The sequence below is a fragment of the Lissotriton vulgaris genome, chromosome 1_1 (genome assembly GCF_964263255.1).
Source record: "Lissotriton vulgaris chromosome 1_1, aLisVul1.2, whole genome shotgun sequence".
NCBI classification, from domain to species: domain Eukaryota; kingdom Metazoa; phylum Chordata; class Amphibia; order Caudata; family Salamandridae; genus Lissotriton; species Lissotriton vulgaris.
This window is the reverse complement of record NC_141685.1, coordinates 173,347,931-173,366,667: the sequence shown is the minus strand read 5'-3', so window position 1 is coordinate 173,366,667 and position 18,737 is coordinate 173,347,931. Positions and strand designations below refer to the sequence as shown.

At 49.5% G+C, this 18,737-nt stretch overlaps 1 long non-coding RNA gene across 1 annotated transcript in view; it reads right to left on the bottom strand.

The window, feature by feature from the left end:
- The window catches only part of LOC147738046 (uncharacterized), a 339,438-nt gene that overhangs the window by 1,647 nt on the left and 319,054 nt on the right, over positions 1-18,737 (bottom strand). The gene's annotated exons all lie outside the window — the stretch shown is intronic.

Sequence of the window (18,737 nt, the reverse complement as noted above, 5' to 3'; positions counted from 1 at the left end):
AGAGGGCGGAGCGGGAAGAGCTGCTCTCGGCAGGCCGGGGAACAGATGCTGCTGGGGAACGGATGAGGGGAGGTACTGGCGGCTGGGGAGGCAGGTGGAGGAGAGCAAGTGGCGGAGCGGGAAGAGCTGCTGGCAGAGCAACCTTGTTATGGGCGATGTGTTGCTGTAAAGTGGATTATAATTAAACAACAAGGGGTGGTGATGGACAGAGTCTCTGAATTAAGCAGAATACTCTCACCCAGTCAAGAGATCAGGGCTAGATCCAACACCGTTTTTTAGCTCACTGCACCATCCCAGCTCAGAACCTGGCTATATGCAAATTAGTCTGTTCCTGTCCCAGTGCATGATGGGAACAGGGCAAACCAAACTACCAAGCCAATTCTTTCACTGGGAAGGAAACAAGCTTCCGGGGACCGGTTTCTGGCATTACAGCCGTCTTCGGCCCGGCTTGCTTGAATCCTGATGGTGCAATGAGCAAGGGACTCACATCTGAGTATACCCTTCCCCGCTTATGGTGGACAAAATAATTAAACAACAAGGGGTGGTGATGGACAGAGTATCTGAATTAAGCAGAATACTCTCACCTAGTCAAGAGATCATGGCTAGATCCAACACCGTTTTTTAGCTCACTGCACCATCCCAGCTCAGAACCTGGCTATATGCAAATTAGTCTGTTCCTGTCCCAGTGCATGATGGGAACAGGGCAAACCAAACTACCAAGCCAATTCTTTCACTGGGAAGGAAACAAGCTTCCGGGGACCGGTTTTTGGCATTACAGCCGTCTTCGGCCCGGCTTGCTTGAATCCTGATGGTGCAATGAGCAAGGGACTCACATCTGAGTATACCCTTCCACGCTTATGGTGGACAAAATAATTAAACAACAAGGAGTGGTGATGGACAGAGTCTCTGAATTAAGCAGAATACTCTCACCCAGTCAAGAGATCAGGGCTAGATCCAACACCGTTTTTTAGCTCACTGCAACATCCCAGCTCAGAACCTGGCTATATGCAAATTAGTCTGTTCCAGTGCCAGTGCATGATGGGAACAGGGCAAACCAAACTACCAAGCCAATTCTTTCACTGGGAAGAAAACAAGCTTCCGGGGACCGGTTTCTGGCATTACAGCCGTCTTCGGCCCGGCTTGCTTGAATCCTGATGGTGCAATGAGCAAGGGACTCACATCTGAGTATACCCTTCCACGCTTATGGTGGACAAAATAATTAAACAACAAGGGGTGGTGATGGACAGAGTCTCTGAATTAAGCAGAATACTCTCACCCAGTCAAGAGATCGGGGCTAGATCCAACACCGTTTTTTAGCTCACTGCACCATCCCAGTTCAGAACCTGGCTATATGCAAATTAGTCTGTTCCTGTCCCAGTGCATGATGGGAACAGGGCAAACCAAACTACCAAGCCAATTCTTTCACTGGGAAGGAAACAAGCTTCCGGGGACCGGTTTCTGGCATTACAGCCGTCTTCGGCCCGGCTTGCTTGAATCCTGATGGTGCAATGAGCAAGGGACTCACATCTGAGGATACCCTTCCACGCTTATGGTGGACAAAATAATAAAACAACAAGGGGTGGTGATGGACAGAGTCTCTGAATTAAGCAGAATACTCTCACCCAGTCAAGAGATCAGGGCTAGATCCAACACCGTTTTTTAGCTCACTGCACCATCCCAGCTCAGAACCTGGCTATATGCAAATTAGTCTGTTCCTGTCCCAGTGCATGATGGGAACAGGGCAAACCAAACTACCAAGCCAATTCTTTCACTGGGAAGGAAACAAGCTTCTGGGGACCGGTTTCTGGCATTACAGCTGTCTTCGGCCCGGCTTGCTTGAATCCTGATGGTGCAATGAGCAAGGGACTCACATCTGAGTATACCCTTCCACGCTTATGGTGGACAAAATAATTAAACAACAAGGGGTGGTGATGGACAGAGTCTCTGAATTAAGCAGAATACTCTCACCCAGTCAAGAGATCAGGGCTAGATCGAACACCGTTTTTTAGCTCACTGCACCATCCCAGCTCAGAACCTGGCTATATGCAAATTAGTCTGTTCCTGTCCCAGTGCATGATGGGAACAGGGCAAACCAAACTACCAAGCCAATTCTTTCACTGGGAAGGAAACAAGCTTCCGGGGAAATGCCAGAAACTGGTCCCCGGAAGCTTGTCTCCTTTCTTGTGAAGAATTGGCTTGGTAGTTTGGTCTGCCCTGTTCCCATGATGCACAGGGCCAGGGACAGACTAATTTGCATATAGCCAGGTTCTGAGCTGGGATGGTGCAGTGAGCTAAATAACGGTGTTGGATCAAGCCCTGATATTTGGACTGGGTAAGAGTGGTCTGCTTAATTCAGACACTCTGTTCATCACCACCCCCTTTTCTGAATCGTTTTTGGCCACTATAGGTGTGGCAGGGTATACTCAGACACGAGTCCCTTGCTCACTGCACCATCAGGATTCAAGCAAGCCGGGCCGACGACGGCTGAAATGCCAGAAACTGGTCCCCGGAAGCTTGTCTCCTTTCTGGTGAAGAATTGGCTTGGTAGTTTGGTCTGCCCTGTTCCCATGATGCACTGGGCCAGAGACAGACTAATTTGCATATAGCCAGGTTCGGAGCTGGGATGGTGCAGTGAGCTAAATAACGGTGATGGATCAAGCCCTGATCTTTGGACTGGGTAAAAGTGGTCTGCTTAATTCAGACTCTCTGTTCATCACCACCCCCTTTTCTGAATCGTTTTTGGCCACTATAGGTGTGGCAGGTTATACTCAGACATGAGTCCCTTGCTCACTGCACCATCAGGATTCAAGCAAGCCGGGCCGACGACAGCTGAAATGCCAGAAACTGGTCCCCGGAAGCTTGTCTCCTTTCTGGTGAAGAATTGGCTTGGTAGTTTGGTCTGCCCTGTTCCCATGATGCACTGGGCCAGGGACAGACTAATTTGCATATAGCCAGGTTCTGAGCTGGGATGGTGCAGTGAGCTAAATAACGGTGATGGATCAAGCCCTGATCTTTGGACTGGGTAAGAGTGGTCTGCTTAATTCAGACACTCTGTTCATCACCACCCCCTTTTCTGAATCGTTTTTGGCCACTATAGGTGTGGCAGGGTATGCTCAGACATGAGTCCCTTGCTCACTGCACCATCAGGATTCAAGCAAGCCGGGCCGACGACGGCTGAAATGCCAGAAACTGGTCCCCGGAAGCTTGTCTCCTTTCTGGTGAAGAATTGGCTTGGTAGTTTGGTCTGCCCTGTTCCCATGATGCACTGGGCCGGGGACAGACTAATTTGCATTTAGCCAGGTTCTGAGCTGGGATGGTGCAGTGAGATAAATAACGGTGATGGATCAAGCCCTGATCTTTGGACTGGGTAAGAGTGGTCTGCTTAATTCAGACACTCTGTTCATCACCACCCCCTTTTCTGAATCGTTTTTGGCCACTATAGGTGTGGCAGGGTATACTCAGACATGAGTCCCTTGCTCACTGCACCATCAGGATTCAAGCAAGCCGGGCCGACGACGGCTGAAATGCCAGAAACTGGCCCCCGGAAGCTTGTCTCCTTTCTGGTGAAGAATTGGCTTGGTAGTTTGGTCTGCCCTGTTCCCATGATGCACTGGGCCAGGGACAGACTAATTTGCATATAGCCAGGTTCTGAGCTGGGATGGTGCAGTGAGCTAAATAACGGTGATGGATCAAGCCCTGATCTTTGGACTGGGTAAGAGTGGTCTGCTTAATTCAGACACTCTGTTCATCACCACCCCCTTTTCTGAAACGTTTTTGGCCACTATAGGTGTGGCAGGGTATACTCAGACATGAGTCCCTTGCTCACTGCACCATCAGGATTCAAGCAAGCTGGGCCGACGACGGCTGAAATGCCAGAAACTGGTCCCCGGAAGCTTGTCTCCTTTCTGGTGAAGAATTGGCTTGGTAGTTTGGTCTGCCCTGTTCCCATGATGCACTAAGCCAGGGACAGACTAATTTGCATATAGCCAGGTTCTGAGCTGGGATGGTGCAGCGAGCTAAATAACGGTGATGGATCAAGCCCTGATCTTTGGACAGGGTAAGAGTGGTCTGCTTAATTCAGACACTCTGTTCATCACCACCCCCTTTTCTGAATCGTTTTTGGCCACTACAGGTGTGGCAGGGTATACTCAGACATGAGTCCCTTGCTCACTGCACCATCAGGATTCAAGCAAGCCGGGCAAACGACGGCTGAAATGCCAGAAACTGGTCCCCGGAAGCTTGTCTCCTTTCTGGTGAAGAATTGGCTTGGTAGTTTGGTCTGCCCTGTTCCCATGATGCACTGGGCCAGGGACAGACTAATTTGCATATAGCCAGGTTCTGAGCTGGGATGGTGCAGTGAGCTAAATAACGGTGATGGATCAAGCCCTGATCTTTGGACTGGGTAAGAGTGGTCTGCTTAATTCAGACACTCTGTTCATCACCACCCCCTTTTCTGAATCGTTTTTGGCCACTATAGGTGTGGTAGGGTATACTCAGACATGATTCCCTTGCTCACTGCACCATCAGGATTCAAGCAAGCCGGGCCGACGACGGCTGAAATGCCAGAAACTGGTACCCGGAAGCTTGTCTCCTTTCTGGTGAAGAATTGGCTTGGTAGTTTGGTCTGCCCTGTTCCCATGATGCACTGGGCCAGGGACAGACTAATTTGCATATAGCCAGGTTCTGAGCTGGGATGGTGCAGTGAGCTAAATAACGGTGATGGATCAAGCCCTGATCTTTGGACTGGGTAAGAGTGGTCTGCTTAATTCAGACACTCTGTTCATCACCACCCCCTTTTCTGAATCGTTTTTGGCCACTATAGGTGTGGCAGGGTATACTCAGACATGAGTCCCTTGCTCACTGCACCATCGGGATTGAAGCAAGCCGGGCCGACGACGGCTGAAATGCCAGAAACTGGTCCCCGGAAGCTTGTCTCCTTTCTGGTGAAGAATTGGCTTGGTAGTTTGGTCTGCCCTGTTCCCATGATGCACTGGGCCAGGGACAGACTAATTTGCATATAGCCAGGTTCTGAGCTGGGATGGTGCAGTGAGCTAAATAACGGTGATGGATCAAGCCCTGATCTTTGGACTGGGTAAGAGTGGTCTGCTTAATTCAGACACTCTGTTCATCACCACCCCCTTTTCTGAATCGTTTTTGGCCACTATAGGTGTGGCAGGGTATACTCAGACATGAGTCCCTTGCTCACTGCACCATCAGGATTCAAGCAAGCCGGGCCAACGACGGCTGACATGCCAGAAACTGGTCCCCGGAAGCTTGTCTCCTTTCTGGTGAAGAATTGGCTTGGTAGTTTGGTCTGCCCTGTTCCCATGATGCACTGGGCCAGGGACAGACTAATTTGCATATAGCCAGGTTCTAAGCTGGGATGGTGCAGTGAGCTAAATAACGGTGATGGATCAAGCCCTGATCTTTGGACTGGGTAAGAGTGGTCTGCTTGATTCAGACACTCTGTTCATCATCACCCCCTTTTCTGAATCGTTTTTGGCCACTATAGGTGTGGCAGGGTATACTCAGACATGAGTCCCTTGCTCACTGCACCATCAGGATTCAAGCAAGCCGGGCCGACAGCGGCTGAAATGCCAGAAACTGGTCCCCGGAAGCTTGTCTCCTTTCTGGTGAAGAATTGGCTTGGTAGTTTGGTCTGCCCTGTTCCCATGATGCACTGGGCCAGGGACAGACTAATTTGCATATAGCCAGGTTCTGAGCTGGGATGGTGCAGTGAGCTAAATAACGGTGATGGATCAAGCCCTGATCTTTGGACTGGGTAAGAGTGGTCTGCTTAATTCAGACACTCTGTTCATCACCACCCCCTTTTCTGAATCGTTTTTGGCCACTATAGGTGTGGCAGGGTATACTCAGACATGAGTCCCTTGCTCACTGCACCATCAGGATTCAAGCAAGCCGGGCCGACGACGGCTGAAATGCCAGAAACTGGTCCCTGGAAGCTTGTCTCCTTTCTGGTGAAGAATTGGTTTGGTAGTTTGGTCTGCCCTGTTCCCATGATGCACTGGGCCAGGGACAGACTAATTTGCATATAGCCAGGTTCTGAGCTGGGATGGTGCAGTGAGCTAAATAACGGTGATGGATCAAGCCCTGATCTTTGGACTGGGTAAGAGTGGTCTGCTTAATTCAGACACTCTATTCATCACCACCCCCTTTTCTGATTCGTAAAGTGGATTATAGGCTGATCGACTAAGAGTAGACCAAGGTCTATGTCCTGGAGACTCTCGCGCAGCACTGTTGATAGAGATAGGTATAGCTCAGCAATGAGACTCTATCATAAAAACATTAGAGCTGCCCGTAAGTCCCATATTATCTCCCAACTCTCTGGGGCCGGCAACGACCCCAAAATGTTGTACCAGGTGCTCTGCACATTTACCAAGCCTGTCGCTTGCGACAGTGCAGAAGTGCTAACACAAAAACTGTGCGATGACACGGCCGGTTTCTTCTCGGATAAAATTGATGCCATTTACCAAAAAATCTCCCAATCAAGCACATCCGTGGATGAAAATGCCCCCTTTTCCAGTTCTCAGCCTGGAAAAGCCTGTGTTGCTCCAGCCTCACTATCATTCATTCCTGAGATCACCTTAGATCAGGTCAACTCTCTGATTGGGACCATTAAGTCAGGCAGCCCGGTAGACCTCGTACCTGCCCGTGTCATGCACCTCATTGGGAGTGTCCTTAGCCCCTGCATTCGGACGGTGATCAATCGCTCCCTGTCTGAGGGACTGGTCCCCCGGGTGTGGAAGGAGGCCATAGTCAAGCCTATCAGGAAGAATACCGCCATCCCTTGGTCAGACATGACCAACCTGAGGCCTATCTCCCTTCTGCCATTCATCGGAAAACTGACGGAGAAGCACGTCAATCACCATCTCTCAACCTTCATTGAGCAGACTGGCAGCTTAGACCATTCTCAGTCCGGGTTCAGGCCTAGGCATAGTACTGAGACCGCCCTCCTCTCCGTTACGGATGCCATACGCATCTCCCTGGACGGAGGGCTGTCTGTGGTGTTGGTGCTGCTGGACTTGTCCGCAGCATTCGACACCATATCCCACGCCATTCTCCTTACCAGATTAAAGGAGATAGGCATCGACAAATCTGCCCTGGCATGGTTTACCAGCTTTCTCTCAGAGCGGACTCAGAAGGTGAACATGGGCTCCTTTAGATCCACCTCGGCTAACATCATCAGAGGAGTCCCGCAGGGCTCATGTCTTAGCCCTACGTTGTTTAACGTATATGTCTCCTCTCTGGCCAACATGACAAGGTCCTTTGGGTTTATGCCTATCTCCTACGCTGACGACACGCAGCTGCTGTTTACTTTTAAGACCTTTACTCCTGAGATTAGACAAGCTTTCTCTAACGGCATGACTGCAATCGCCAGCTGGATGGCCAAGAACTTTCTACAATGCAACGTGGGAAAGTCTGAGGTCATGTTATTCGGGGAGGCGAGAATCCTCTGGACCCCAGATTGGTGGCCTTCTAGCTTGGGACAGGCCCCGCCCCCCAAACAGGTAGTAAAGAACCTGGGGGTTCGTCTAGACCAGGACCTCACCCTTTCTCACCATGCCAGCACCACTGCAGGGTCCTGCTTCCACATTATTGGCCTCCTTCGGAAGGTGTTCCCCCTTCTACCCGACGATACCCGGAAGACCCTGGTCCAGGCCCTCGTTTTGAGTCGCCTGGACTATTGTAATGGCTTACTCCTAGCTGCCAATGAGGGAGTGCTCAATAAACTACAGGTGGTGCAGAACACCGCAGCACGGCTGGTGACCAACACCCCCCCCCCAGAACACCGTCCCTCCCCCTCCTTAAGGCCCTTCATTGGCTCCCTATCCGGAAACGGGTAGAATTCAAGATCAGCTGTGTGATACACAAAAGTTTACACAATCTGGGACCACATGACTTGGCAGACAAATTTGTTTATCACCGTCCTTCCCGCACCCTCAGGTCCTCCAACCAACAGTTGCTTCAGGTTCCTAGACATTATAAGACCAGACAGGGAGGCCGTGCCCTCTCCATCATGGGTCCTCGTCTATGGAACAACCTCCCCCTCTCCCTTAGAGAATGTCAGAGTCACTCAGCTTTCAGGAAACGCCTAAAGACTGTACTATTCTAGGAGGAGTTCTTCTACCTGCCCACCTTACAGCACCGCGCGGAGATACACCTTCGGGTGTGATGCCGGCGCGTAATAAGCCCATAAATAAATAATAAATAAATATGTGTCAGTGTGAGTGATCTCAACATCACAGAACAAAATAGTGTGTAACTTTCTTTCTTTACCGAGCAGTTTATGCAATCTCTACAAGTTGCGCTATAAGAATCTGGGAAATTTTCCGCATGTCCAGCTGATGCCTGAATTCCGTGCTGTATGCTGGAGGGGGAGGTGTGCTGGGAGAGAGAGTGGGGAGGGGGCGGAGCGGGAAGAGCGTTGTGAGGGGAGAGAGAGTGGGGAGAGTGCGGAGCGGGAAGAGCTGCTCTCGGCAGGCTGTGACAGTGTGGAGTGCTGGCGGCTGGGGAGGCAGGGGGCGGAGAGCAAGGGGCGGAGCGGGGGGTGGTGTGCTGGGAGAGAGAGTCGGGAGGGGGAAGAGCTGCTGGCAGAGCATCCTTGTTATGGGCGATGTGTTGCTGTAAAGTGGATTATAGGCTGATCGACTAAGAGTAGACCAAGATCTATGTGTCAGTGTGAGTGATCTCAACATCACAGAACAAAATAGTGTCGAGCAGTTTATGCAATCTCTACAAGTTGCGCTATAAGAATCTGGGAAATTTTCCACATGTCCAGCTGATGCCTGAATTCCGTGCTGTATGCTAGAGGGGGAGGTGTGCTGGGAGAGAGAGTGGGGGGGCGGAGCGGAGCGGGAGGAGCGTCGTGAGGGGAGAGAGAGTGGGGAGAGGGCGGAGCGGGAAGAGCTGCTCTCGGCAGGCTGGGGAACAGATGCTGCTGGGGAACGGATGAGGGGAGGTGCTGGCGGCTGGGGAGAAAGGGGGCGGAGAGCAAGGGGCGGAGCGGGAAGAGCTGCTGGCGGAGCTAAGTAACAGATGTTTACACAAAAAGCCGATTTGATGCTGTGCACGTGCTTTAGGCCACGCCTGAAAGCCACGTGCACTGTATCAAATTAGCTTTTTGGTTAAACTCTGGTTAAGGCCCTATATCCTCGCAAGCTCGATGCGTGCGCATCGAATAGCGAGACCTAAAAAGGATACTATTAATTAATTTTTAATCTGGATTTCTGGGACGGGAATTTCCCCTCCATGGACAACAGGCATTTTTCCCCTGCCCTGAGTTACCACCTACTTGTATCTAGTATCCTGACTTTTGAGTTTGGCCTCTGCCGCACACAAATCTATTGTATATTGCGAGGATTATGCCTAGACATATCCCTCAACTATGGTCCAGAGTATGAATCGAGGGCAATGAAATTAAGGCGTACTTTCATGTGGTCATTTTATTCCACCTGATTATCCTTTGTTAGGTTTTGCTGCACCTGGATGTAACGGGTGCAGAAAAACAGGACACCATTTTTGTCCAGACAGGAAAATTAGACTGAAAAGACCCACAAGACTGTGGGTGCAGCAGAAGCAGCCAAGACTTATGCTGTTTTTTTACTAACTGGGGGAAACACACAATTCTTCCCTTTGTTAGACATTTCTTTACCCTTCCCTCCCCTGCTTCACCCATCGCCCCCCAACCAACCACATGCATATATCTACCACCTGCTTAAATCAAGTGGTAAATAAAAGCCCCAAAACATTGTGAAATAATGAATGGCATGCGGTTTAACAGGCAGAAGTGGCAACTCCCCAGTCAATTGCGTCAAACTGGTAATGGAATATGCTACTTACCAGTATGCATCTGTTCTTGGCATGTAGGGCCGCTAACATTCATATCTTGTGCATAGACCGCCGCCTAGTGTTGGGTCCGGATGATTGCACCTTGTTGTCCTGGAAGAGTCTTTTGAGTATCACGAGATAGGTGGCTCCTCCCCTGGACTACAGTGCGCATGGGCATCCTCTCCATCCTCAGATTGTTTTTCGCCATTGTGGCAGGGATGGAGTTTTAAATATCATAATTGATGCCCATGCTTGCAAATAATTCTGACTGCTACAGCTGCGACAGGCACCGGGGAGGATGGGAGGGCGATATGAATGTTAGCGGCCCTACATGCCAAGAACAGATGCATACTGGTAAGTAGCATATTCCGTTCGAGGCATGTGGGCCGCTAAATTCATATCTTGTGCATAGAATGGATAGCAGTTTCTCCCCTTGCGGTGGTTGCCCGAGCCAGCTGCAGCAGCCTGTAAAAGAGACTTCAGAACAGCCTGTCCTACAGAAGCTTGCTGCTTGGAATGCACATCTACACAGTAGTGTTTTGTAAATGTATGTATGTTATTCCATGTGGCTGCTCTGCATTTGTCCTCTAATGGAATGTTCCCCAGGAAAGCCATGGATGCCCCTAGCTTGCGTGTTGAATGCGCTCTCGGGGGGACTGTCAGTGTGCGTTTAGCTTTCTGATAACAAATCTGAATGCACTTCACAATCCATCTGGCTATTCCTGCCTTGGAAATGGGTTTGCCTTTGCGCTGTGGTGAGAAAGCTACAAAGAGTTGTTTAGTCTTCCTAAAATCCTTTGTCCTGTCTATGTAATACAGGAGAGCTCTTTTCACGTCTAGCATGTGCAGTGATCATTCTGCAACTGAGTCTGGATTAGGGAAGAAAACCGGTAGCTCTATGGTCTGATTGATATGGAACTGAGAGACTACCTTGGGCATGAATTTAGGGTTGGTGCGTAGAACTACCCTATTCGCATGAACTTGAATAAAAGGTTCCTGAACGGTTAGGACTTGCAGCTCGCTAACCCGTCTTAGTGACGTAATCGCTATTAAGAAAGCCACCTTCCACGTTAAGAACTGAATCTCACAAGAGTGGAGGGGCTCGAAAGGAGGTCCCATTAGTCTGGTCAGAACTAAGTTAAGGTTCCAGACTGGAGAAGGTGGTCTTCTGGGAGGAATGACTCTTTTGAGTCCTTCCATGAAAGCCTTTATGGCAGGAACTCTGAACAGTGACAGGTGTTGTCTGTTCTGCAAGTAAGCCGCTATTTCCACCAAATGTATACGGATGGAGCTGTACGCCAGATTGCATCTGTACAAGTGTAACAGGTAACAAATGATGTTCTGCGTGGATGCATCTACCGGGTTAATGTCATGGTTGGAACAATAAATGACAAAACGTTTTCATTTGGCGGCATAGCATGCTCGAGTCGTAGGCCTCCTCGCCTCCTTAATGATGTCCATACAATCAGGGGGCAGATTCAGATACCCAAATTCTATGACTTCAGGAGCCATATTGCAAGGTTTAACTGTTGCGGATCTGGGTGCTGAACCTCGCCATGGCTCTGGGTGAGAAGACTGGGTGTAAGACGCAGTCTTTGATGAGGCACCACGGAAAGTTCTAGGAACGTGGTGTACCATGCTTGCCTCACCCACGTTGGAGCAACCAGGATGAGGGTCATCGAGTGTTGTCTCAGTTTCTGCGCCACCAGAGGTATGAGAGGAGCTGACGGAAAAGCGTACGCAAATCTGCCTGACCAGTTCATCCATATCGCATTGCCCTGAGACCGTGGGTGTGGGAACCTGGCGGCGAAGCTTGGGCATTTTGCGTTCTCGTTTGTGGCGAACAGGTCTATCTCTGGTTGGCCCCACTGCTGGAAGAACGGCTGCAGTACCGAGGGATGAATCTCCCACTCGTGCACCTGATGGCTGTGCCTGCTGAGCAGATCCGTCATCTGGTTGTCCTGTCCCGGGAGGTTCTCCGCCATGAGGAAAATGTTCCTCTGAATGGCCCACTTCCACATGCTCTGAGCCAGGTGAGACAACTGTGGAGAGTGAGTGCCTCCCTGATTCTGAATGTAATACATTGCCGTCATGTTGTCCGTCCGGATCAACACGACCTTGTTGCACAGATGCATCTTGAAAGCCTTCATCGCCATGAAGATCGCCATCAGTTCCAACAGGTTGATATGCATCTTCTTCTGTTGGTCCGACCATAGTCCCTGCACTGTGTAATGAAGGAGATACGCCCCCCATCCCAGGAGGGATGCGTCCGTCGTGAGCACTATTTGTGGTACAGGCTCCTGGAATGGTCGTCCCTTGCAATGGTTGTGTGGGCTCCACCAATGCAGAGAGTTGTATGCACGACCGGTCACCAACACTAGGTCTTTCAAATGTCCTTGAGCCTGGTTCCACTGCCGTGCTAGACACTCTTGGATCGGACGCATGTGCAGTCTCGCGTGTGGGACTATGAATATGCAGGAGGCCATCATGCCTATCAACTGCAAAAACACCCGCGCTTGAAGTGAGTGCTGAGGTCTGAATCTGCGAATCAGCATTTGCATGCTGTTGATCCGCACCTGAGTTGGCTGGGCTGACGCTGTCAGTGTCCAGTGTCGTTCCCAAGTACTGTTGCACTTGAGCGGGCTGCTGTCAAGATCGGCAGTAGCACAAGGAACATTTACACCACTAACCTTCTGTCTTTTCCCAGCAGAGACGATATCAGATGCTAGATCCTCTATTCCCCTCGATACACGCCCCCCAACAGGGAAACTATATACCTCTGTCTGGCTTCGTGCATAGAAGGGAAAAAAGGAGAGAAGAAGCCTTGGAGGAGAACGGGAATGCGATCTTTCTATCTTCGTTTCTCCCTCTTTGGAATGGACTGGGTCTAGGGGACAGCTCCGTGACACCTTTCCAGTATCTAAAGGCGAAACAAACACACGATTACTTCTCACGTGTATACGATACTTCACTATGCCAATAAGGGGGATGATGACTCCACTCACCACACTTTCTGCATACAGGGCCTTAAGAAAAGGAAACACTGCCTCTCCCTTTCCCTTGCGCGTGTCCTTCACCAAAGAGGATATATTCCCAATGTCATAGGAGAGTGACTCCTCCGCAATTAAACTAAAGATAAACAAAACAAAAGGCTGAGCGCCAATACTGCTAAGGCTTCTCTCTTTTCGTTGTTAGTTGCACAACTAGGACTACACGTCCCACAAGGCAGTTCAAAATTGTCACAGATATCCGATCCGGCTTTATCGCTGCTCAATCAATACTCGGACTCTAATCAGGACTCTACATGCGCGGCCGCGCTAAATCCTTAGTCCTCCTCAAGTCTACCAGCCTGTACACTGCACGCGTTGATGACTGCACGCGCGCAATAATGCAAACTGTATTTCTCACGGTTTTCCCTAACGCTAGATGCGTTAAGCGAAACTCCGTGGCTACTCTGCTAGGCGCTGCGCCTACAGTAATCCAAGTATTTCAAATCTCCAACAAGGAAGGAGGCGAGCCCGCGCTCCTTCTTACTTGATACAAAGGTCCGTTTGGAGTTCTCCGTTTTCTCCCTCTGGCGCTGTACAACAGTACTCTCCTAGATGCTGCAATTCTTCTCGCTGGGATCCGGCGGGGAACACCTTCCGCCTATCCTCCGACTCGCACTGCACAAACAATTGACAAGCAACCTTCTCTGGGGAAGGAGGGGCTTAGTACAAACGAGTCTCCCCCAAGGCAGTCTGGGAGTTGTAGTTGTTTGTCTCCTCCCCGTTATCCTCGCATAACTGGAAGGCAGCCCTTTCTTCCTGGTAATCGCCACAGAACCCCCTCCCGAGGACAGCCGTCCCGGCGGTCGCCCAGGCTTACCAGGATACAAGTCATGAAAACGCGCAACCAACTCAGGACAATGGAGATAACCCACTGGTTCCCAGGACCGCTCCTCAGGGCCATACCCTTTCCACTCGACCAAGTACTGAATCCGCCCTCGCACCATACGGGAGTCAAGGATTGACTGGACCTCATACTCTTCATGCCCATCAACATCCACTGGAAGGGGTTTATCAGACAGCCTAGTACTCACGGGACAGGGTTGGAGCAAGGAAACGTGAAAGACGGGATGAATCCTCCAAGTATCAGGGAGGGTCAACCGCACCGCCACAGGGTTAATGATTTTCTCTATGCAATAAGGCCCCACATATCTAGGCTTCAACTTGTTCTCTCCTTTCAGATGTAAGTTTTTTGTGGAAAGCCACACCCTATCCCCCACTGCATATGCAGGAGCAGAAGACCTTCTATTGTCAGCATAACGTTTCTGAGAAGACTGCGCGTCCACTAAGCTATGTCGCACCCCCACTAGTACTGCTCTCAAATGTGCATGGTGTTCATGTATACTGGGCACCGGGGAGTGAACAGGAACCTCAAAGGGTAGTGCATTAGGGTGAAAACCAAAAAGACAAAAAAAAGGTGAACAGCCCAAGGTGGAATGAATGGCATTGTTGTAAGCAAATTCAGCCATCCAGATCAAAGTAGTCCATTCAGTATCGTTTTGCAAGGCAAAGCAGCGAAGGTATTGTTCTAACGTCTGATTCAGGCGCTCTGTTTTGCCGTCCGTCTGGGGGTGATAAGATGACGAGAGTCGCGCATCAACATCCATGGTCTGACAGAGGGCCTTCCAGAAGCGAGAGGTGAATTGAGTGCCTCTATCGGTGATGAGCACACAAGGTATCCCATGGGCACGGACGACGTGTTGCAAGAACACCTGCGCCAATTCAACAGAAGTAGGCAGGCCGTTGAGAGGAATGAAATGTCCCATTTTTGTCAAATGGTCTACGACCACTAAGATCACAGTCTTACCCTCACAGGGTGGCATTTCAACAATAAAGTCCATCGACACCGTATGCCAAGGCTTCGGAGGAATCGGGAGAGGTCTGAGAAGGCCAACCGGCTTAACATGCACTGCCTTCCCCTGTATACAAACGGCACAGTTCATCACATAGTGTCTTACTGTTGCTCTCAATTTTGGCCACCAAAAGCTACGTTCCACACCTGCAATAGTTTTGTAGATACCTAAATGGCCACCTAAAGGTGAATCATGGATCCAGTGCAACACCTTCCGTTGCAAGGGTTCAGTAGGGACATAGATGGCTAATCCCTGATAGGCAAGATCATCTTTCACTGTGCGATGCTCAGGATCCTCTTTCACCCATTCCGGTATATCCATATCTGCAAGAGCCACTCGGACATCATCCAAGAATTCAGGAGTTGACACCAAGGCGATGAAAGGAGAGGGGTGGCTGGACTCTTGGAGAATAAGTGGAGGTTCCTCTTCACTCTCTGTTTTCTGTTCAGCCGTCTCCCTGATTCGAGATAGGGCGTCAGCCTTACCATTTTGTGGTCCTGGTTTATATTTAATAACAAAATCAAAGTCCGAGAAGAACAGAGTCCACCTCAACTGCCTGGGAGTAAGGGCCTTGGCTGTTTTCAAAAATAGCAAGTTTCTGTGGTCGGTATAGATTTCAACAGTGTGCATTGCTCCCAGCAGATAATGGCGCCACTCCTCACATGCCCTCTTGATTGCAAGAAGCTCCTTATCCGTGACAGAATAATTTGTTTCGCAAGGAGAAAGTTTTCTTGAGAAATAGGCCACGGGATGCAACTGGCCTGTTTCGGGGTGGCGTTGTGATAATATCCCACCGATAGCATACAGGGAGGCATCAGTCTCCAAGACAAAAGGCAACTGCGAATCAGGGTGGCGTAGAATAGGAGCCTGTGTAAACTGTTCCTTGAGATATTGAAATGATCTTTCCGCTTCAAGGGTCCATCCAAACACAGTGTTCTTCCTCAGTAGACTGGATATCGGCTGAATGATCTTGGAGAAATCCTTTATGAACCGGCGGTAGTAGTTGGCGAAACCAAGGAAACTTTGTACCGCCTTCACGTTCTTGGGTGTACTCCATCCGAGAATAGCCTCCACTTTACTGGAATCCATTTGGAAGCCCTGGGCCGAGATGATATAACCAAGGAAGGCCACTTCCTTCACACGAAAAAGACATTTTTCTAGCTTGGCATACAAGGAATTCTGCTGTAATCGCCCCAACACCACCTTTACATGATCCACATGTTCGTGAAGTGTAGATGAATAGATCAAAATATCATCTATGTACACGATGCAGAATGTCTCCAGACACCCGCGTAGTACTTCATCCATGAAATATTGGAACGCTGCAGGGGCGTTGCAGAGCCCAAACGGCATCACAAGGTACTCGAACAATCCAAATTTTGTCCTAAACGCGGTCTTCCACTCATCTCCACTCTTTACTCTAACAAGATGGTACGCTCCTCTGAGATCGAGTTTAGTGAAGAATCGAGCCCCTTTCAATTGATCCAAGAGTACAGGTATAAGCGGTAGTGGATACCGGTTCTTGATTTTCATTCGATTAATGGCCCTGTAGTCGATGCATGGTCTCAATTCCTCGCAGTCCTTCTTAGGAATAAAAAACATCGGCGAGGAAGCTGGCGAGGTAGAATGACGAATGAACCCCGTAGCCAAATTGTCATCGAGGTAATTCCGCAAATACACTGACTCTTTTTCAGTGAGAGCATAAACTCGGCTACAGGGAATATCAGCACCAGGAACAAGGTCAATTCTACAATCGTAGACGCGATGTGGAGGCAAATCAGTAGCCTTTTGTTTGTCGAACAAGGAACTGAACTCCTGGTACTCATCAGGAAGAGCGGTGGCACAACAGTATGGTCCTATGGAACATCCAGAAGCCAGACAGACTGAAGGCGTAGCTGATTGTTCTTCCTTAACAGACACGTCCTGTCTGCAATTGGCCTTACAAAACGCAGAGGACAAGGTAATGGTACGTGCTGCCCAACTAACTTGAGGATCGTGAAGAGTCAGCCACGGCATCCCCAATATTAAACGGAACTGGGGGGCATCAATCAAGTCGAATTGGATCATCTCCTGATGATTTTGATTTGTCTGCATCAACAATGCTTGGGTATGGTAAGAAACGGGGCCAGATGACAAAACCGTTCCATCCACTGCTTTGACCAGCTCCGGTTTATCCTTTTTCTCGCATACGATCCCAATCTTCATGGCGTATTCTTGGTCGATATAGTTACCAGTGGCTCCGGAATCTAGCAGAGCATCAATCTCCATAGCGTCACGGGTATTGACCCATAAAGTTACTTTTAAATTCATGTGAGCCACTGCAGGATGTAATGTATTTGCAAGTGTAGGTGAGATCTTTAATGGTGAACAACCCAAGGCAGCGACCTCCTCCTGATTTGGGCATGTTAATTTTCCGCCGGTCTTCCCGTTTGTATGACAGCCTGAGAAGGGGGAGCCGCTGATCTTCCAGGAAACGCGCTTCTGGCTCGACAATCTTTCACAAAATGACCACCCTTTCCGCAGTATAGACACTGTTTCAGTCTTCTTTGTTTGTCTTTCTCTTCCTTTGAAAGGGGTCCCCGAAGCCCTCCTATTTGCATGGGTTCAACTCCCTCTGGCATCTTAGGATGATCTTCCATAGTACCTCGAAGACGTGGTAAGAAGAAGCGACCGTCTCCTCTGCCTCTATCACCCCTTCGTTCCAATAGGCGATGGTCCAATTGAACAGTTAAGTCGATCAATTCTTCACAAGAGGTGGGAAGTTGTACCACTTGAGCCAGGACGTCCTTTAGCTCCCCTCGGAGCCCTTGATAAAAAATAGATATTCTCTTTGCCGTAGGCCACTCTGTTTCGACCACAAGTCGATTGAAGGAAGTTATATATGATAGCAAATCTTGAGACCCTTGCCGTAGGGTTAACAGCTCTCTATCCAGAGACAACATATGGAGTTTTCTGTCGAACAAACGTCGCAGTTCCAAACAAAAATCATCAAAATCGTGTAACACAGGATCATTTCTTTCCAATAAGGGTATTGTCCAACTCGCTGCATTACCTCCCATGTATGACATCATAAACGCTGTCTTTGTTGTATCCTCTTGGAACACCCCCTGCTTGCACAAAAAATGCAATCTACATTGGTTTAAGAACGTTTCAAATTTACGGGGGTCCCCATAGAAACTTTCTGGAGGGGCAAGTGGGATCCCGGTATTTTGTATGACATGGACAGTGGGAACTGCATCAGAAGAGGAGGGTGTGGAGGGAGATGACACCGTGAACCCACCCCCTTCAGCTCCCTGTGACCCAGGAGACACGGTGGAAGATGGAGGTTGTAAAGTGGCTGGTTTGATATACGAAGCCCCTTTGCCCCCTCTCATGGACATTTCGGACATCTCCTTTCTAAGAACCCCTAGTTCCTTATATAGGACCTGACTCTCGGTACGAGACGTGGTAACTTCCTGTTGTAGCGCCGCAAGGCTTTCCACTACAGAATTTAGTACACTTTCCACATTCATCGTCCAGGCTGGGTCTTGTTACTTGGGCTTGTCAATCTGTCAAGATCGGCAGTAGCACAAGGAACATTTACGCCACTAACCTTCTGTCTTTTCCCAGCAGAGACGATATCAGATGCTAGATCCTCTATTCCCCTCGATACACGCCCCCCAACAGGGAAACTATATACCTCTGTCTGACTTTGTGCATAGAAGGGAAAAAAGGAGAGAAGAAGCCTTGGAGGAGAACGGGAATGCGATCTTTCTATCTTCGTTTCTCCCTCTTTGGAATGGACTGGGTCTAGGGGACAGCTCCGTGACACCTTTCCAGTATCTAAAGGCGAAACAAACACACGATTACTTCTCACGTGTATACGATACTTCACTATGCCAATAAGGGGGATGATGACTCCACTCACCACACTTTCTGCATACAGGGCCTTAAGAAAAGGAAACACTGCCTCTCCCTTTCCCTTGCGCGTGTCCTTCACCAAAGAGGA